The sequence below is a fragment of the Macrobrachium rosenbergii genome, chromosome 6 (genome assembly GCF_040412425.1).
Source record: "Macrobrachium rosenbergii isolate ZJJX-2024 chromosome 6, ASM4041242v1, whole genome shotgun sequence".
Lineage (NCBI taxonomy): Eukaryota > Metazoa > Arthropoda > Malacostraca > Decapoda > Palaemonidae > Macrobrachium > Macrobrachium rosenbergii.
Window position 1 is genome coordinate 50278214 of NC_089746.1, and position 5798 is coordinate 50284011.

The following is a 5798-nucleotide window of genomic DNA, read 5'->3' on the forward strand; positions in this document are numbered from 1 at the left end:
CTCGGCCTCGGTGTTACGTTTTAATTTTGATTTGTTTCTTTTTGTAAATGGCTTCGTTCTCTACAGAACTGCACAAAAGTTTTCAAGGAACTCTTTGTCATATCCTTTGAACGGCCCCTCACGTCTGGAGGACTAATTATTTAGCAGGAAAGCTGTCCATGGTTTGTGAACCTGTAATTAAGACAAAAGGGTAATCCATGGTTAGTGAAGCATTCATTCGGGAAAGAGGTTATTGGTGGGTTAGCAAGCCAGTTATATACTGTAGATGAAAGGCTATCAATAGTTACTGAGACAGTTCTGTAGAAGGAAGGCTGTCTATGGTTAGAATGAAGGTTTTTTGTAGTTATTAGAAAGGCTGTCTGGTCAGTCAGCCAGTAATTAAGAAGGGAGATTACCTTAGGTTAGTGAACCAGCCTTTTAGAAGTTTGTCCATTAGTCAAAACGCTCAAGCTTTACAAGGAAGACTTTTCTGTGCCTCTGGTTGGTGAGCCAGTAATTAAGAAGGTAGGTTACCTAAGGTTAGTTACCCAGCTTTCTGAAAAGAAACTTATTTATTAATCAAAACACTAAAGTTTTCAAGGAAGATTTTTATGTGAAATAATATTAAATCCTAAGTTACAAAGTTTGCATAGTCTTGCCTTTAAAATTACCCAGTCCAAGGGCAGCTCAGGAACGAAAGCTAGCAAGCATGGGATCTATTCATTACCGCATTACCGACGCGGTTGAGTTAAATTTCTAAGTACCAAATGGTGTAAAACAAGTAATAATTTGGTTCTTATATGCACTGGATAATGGATATCAAGACCATGCCGTATAGTTAGTTTCAGCGGACCAATGTAGGAGCCCCAAAAAATGTATCAGCCATTTCGTGACATTTAGAGAACCAGAGGATGAAGAATGACGTGGCGGGCTGATAAAAAAAAAAGCATTGCTTGACAGCTACTCATGTACAAAGTTATTATTATTATTATTATTATTATTATTATTATTATTATTATTATTATTATTATTATTATTATTATTGTTGTTGTTGTTGTTGTTTTGTTATTGTGAATGTAATCCTCTCTATCATCACCCCAATGGAAATCTCACATCTTGCAATAACATAAACTATATGTATAGCATCAAAAGCAGAAATAAAAAAGAAATATTAATGTCTATTACAACAACAATCAGAAACTTCCTTGGCTTTAAATAAAAGAAAAAAAAAAAATAATCTGTTCAAACTGGTTACGAATTGGTGAAATTAAATGTAAGTAGAAAATGTCCTTATATATTTGATTCTCGAAGTAAATATTTTTAAAAGACTGTCGTTCCAACATTTCTCCGCCTATTTTATGTCTTATCATAAGCCTACCTCAACGATGAATAAATCATTGTTTATTATAAATTCAGATGAGAAAATAGAAAAGTTTACTGGAGAAATTGCTGGCGGCCTGAATTATTCATCCGGTCTAGCAGAGAAAATCTGCTTGAAAAATCATTTTTGAATCGTCATGTACTTGTTAAAATACCTAAAAATGGATGCATATAATGTACATATATGTGTGTGTGCTTGTTTAATAGGGGTGTGTTTACGCACATCTATACTCAGAAACACGGGCTACTTATACATACACAGTCTGTGTATGTATACATATACATATTATCTATATATGTGTATATAAGATAGAAATAATCAACACACAATCACGTGTGAGACAGAAATAAATTTTTGACTCACTTCAGGATTGAACCCAGGTCTTTCAATTGAAAGGGTTCAATCCTGATGTGAGTCAGAAATTTATTTCTGTTCCTCACGTGATTGTGTGTTGATTATTTCTATCTTATATACACATATATGTAGATAATTCTTATATACACATATATTTAGATAATATGTATATATGTATTTATGTGTGTGTGTTAGTTTGTATGTGTGTGTTTAATAGGAGTATGCTTATCTACAAGTATACACAGTAACACCGATTGCTTACATGCACAATCTCTCTCTCTCTCTCTCTCTCTCTCTCTCTCTCTCTCTCTCTCTCTCTCTCTCTCTCTCTCTATATATATATATATATATATATATATATATATATATATATATATATATATATATATATATATACATGTGTGTGTTTACGTATGTCAAGGTATAACATTGCAAACGTCTGTAATACCAGTTTGAAAAGTCAAGTAAAACTCCTTATAAGTGGAAAATATCAATCAACCTTGCCTCCAGAATAGATTTTTCTTGAATACAGGAAACGTAAAAAACGAGTCCATTCCCTAAAATTTCAATAACTTAATCAAAGACCTATTTCCTTAAAGTTCTCTAAATTAATCAAAAGCCCATTCCCTTAAATTTCCCTAAATTAATCAAAGGCCTAATCCCTTAAATTTTTCTAAATTAATCAAAGCCCCATTCCCTTAAATCTCCCTAAATTAATTAAAGGCCCATTCCCTAAAACTTCCCTAAATAAACCAATGGCCCATTCCCTTAAATTTCCATAAATTGATCAAAGGCCCATTCCCTTAAATTTCTTTAAATTAATCAAAGGCCCATTCCCATAAACTTCCCTAAATTATTCAAAGGCCCAGTCCCTTAAATTTTCCTAAAATAATCAAAGGCCCATTCCCTTAAATTTCCCTAACTTAATCAAGGGCCCATTCCTAAAATTTCCCTAAATTATTCCAAGGCCCATTCCTAAAATTTTCCCAGATTAATCGAAAGCCCATTCCTAAAATTTCCCTAAATTAGTCAAAGGTCCATTCCCGTAAATTTCCCTAACTTAATCAAAGGCCCACTCCCTTAAATTTCACTAACTTAATCAAAGGCCCATGCCCTTAAATTTCCCTAACGTAATCAAAGGACCATTCCCTTAAATTTCCTTAAAATAATCAAAGAGCCATTCCCTTAAATTTCCCTAACGTAATCAAAGGTCCATTCCTAAAATTTCCATAAAATAATCAAAGACCCATTCCCTTAAATTTCCCTAAAATAATCAAAGACCCATTCCCTTAAATTTCCCTAACTTAATCAAAGGCCCATTCCTAAAATTTCCATAAATTAATCAAAAAAGCATTCCAAAAATTTCCATAAATTAATCAAAACCCCATTCCTAAAATTTCCATAAATTAATCAAGGGCCCATTCCTAAAATTTCCATAAATTATTCAAGGACCCATTCTTAAAACTTACCTAAATTGATCAAAGGCCCATTCCTAAAATTTCCCTAAATTGCTCAAAAGCCCATTCCTAAAGTTTCCCTAAATTGATCAAAGGCTCTTTCCTGAAATTTCCCTAAATTGATCAAAGGCTCATTAGTGTAAAAAAAAGAAAGAATAGTTCGGACTATATTACAGTAAATCATTAGTCGTATGACAGAGTACATCGGGCATCTCCTCTGTTTCAAAAAAGACGACCTTTAATATTACGACTACGCTCGAAAGGTCAAATAAATCTTCTTATCACACGACCTCTGTTGGTGCGATGCTTGTTTATCGTATCTTTAAATCAATATATTCTTCATTTGCGTCGGATCTCTTCTCCTGACTCCCAGCAGGTGAACCGACCATTAGTTATGGCGGAACAGCGACGTCTACAAGCAATTATTTGCTTGTGTAAATAATGTGCCTGTTATTTGTTATTTGTTTGCGGGAGACGGTCCAACTTTTACCTATCGAGTGATGCCGTATTTCTTACAGGGATCGTGTTCTGTTTTATGCTGGTTTTGATGAATGGGGAAATATAAATAAGGAATGCATATAATTTTAAGTGGTAGTTTAGATTTGTTAACAAATGCATAAAGAATGTCGATCACTGTAAGATTATTATGCTTTTCTCCTTAAGATTTGATTCACTCCTTAATTTTGGTGTTATGAATATAATGTTTCTGTGTTTCATTCCCTTTATTTAACAGTAAGTGTGTGTGTGTGTGTGTATATATATATATATATATATATATATATATATATATATATATATGTATGTATAAACACACATATATGTGTATAACTATATATATATATATATATATATATATATATATATATATATATATATATATATATATATATATATATATATATATATATATATATATAAATATATATATATATATATATATATATATACATATATATATGTATATATATATCAGAAAAAGAAAGGGGAAAGTTTTACCTGTGCAAAAAAAAAATAGCCCATATACGTCACGCAACTTGCAGTTCACCCCCCCAATGAAAGAGACTACAATGTCAGGTATATGGCACATTTTTTGTCGTAAATATTTCAGGGGTAAAAATGGCCGAACATCCGGCTGTACATTTTCGTTTGTAAATTCCAGTTTTCGGATTCTGCTTCCGCCTTCCGCCCATTTAGAAATAAATTGTGAGAGTGATTACAGGTATCACTTTATCAGGGATGTTTATTATTTATTGTTTTATTATTTATGTTCTGTGGCACGTTTGCTGAGGCGCTGCAACAATGCGTTCTCTTCAATGGGTCATGGATTACGTTTCTTTTTTGTGTAGGTATGATCACCTTGGATTTTTAGAACATGAACATGCACACACAAGGTATATACCCACTATATATATATATATATATATATATATATATATATATATATATATATATATATATATATATATATATATATATATATATATATATATATATATATATATATATATATATATATATATATATATATATATATATATATATATATATATATATATATATATATATATATTTATATATATTTACATGTGTGTATGTATTTGTTTGTGCTACGTTTGTAAGTGGGATAAATGCACAAATCCATTCGTTCAGGGGCATATTTTCGTTGTTTTTCCTTAAATTATCCTTTTCGCTCAATCTTCGCAAAGAAGCCCGCTGCATTTTTAAAAAGTTTGGTAAACTTCCGAGTTGTCGCCACCCATCAATATCTGCAGCAATTGACTGACTGGTTTTTATCAACCTGGAGTTACAACAGCGATGGTCAGAGACATGCAGATAGAAAGAAAAAGTTATTGGCATCGCCTGAACGAACGAAGTGGCTGATTAATTGAATGTTTTGATTGATTTTTTCATTTATTCATTTCTTTTCTCTTGTTTTAGTTTTCTGTAAAAGAAAACTATTGTGCTGTCTTTGTCTGTCCGTCTGCACTTTATTCTGTCGGCACTTTTTCTGTCCGCCCTCAGATCTTAAAAGCTGCTAAGACTGGAGGGCTGCAAATTGGGATGTTGATCTTCCACCCTCCAATCATCAAACATACCAAGTTGCAGCCCCCTAGCCTCAGTAGTTATTATTTTATTTAAGGTTAAAGTTAGCCATAATCGTGCTTTAGGCAAATATATAGGATAGGCCACCACCGGGCCGTGGTTAAAGCTTCAAAGGCCGCGGCTCATACATCATTATACCGAGACCACCGAAAGATAGATCTATTTTCGGTTGCCTTGATTATACGCTGTAGCGGCTGTACAGAAAAAAACTCGATTGCGCCGAAGAAACTCCGGCGCATTTTTACTTGTTTAAAGATGGAATTGATTTCAGCTAGTTGCTCTTCTCGGTGCCCTTAGTACTTAAATTGATGGTTATCTGAAATGAAAACCACTTGTCCTTTAAAAACGAATCGTCACAAGACCACAGAATTTTTTTTTCAGTAACATCCGATTGGCTTCTTTTGGTTATATATAATATTTCAATCCCTTCTCATTATCCTTCTTAATCCATCTCTTGGTAAAACTACCTTTCTTTTCAACTCACTCTAATTATTATAAGCTGTATGTGGCTGCAATCAATTTTT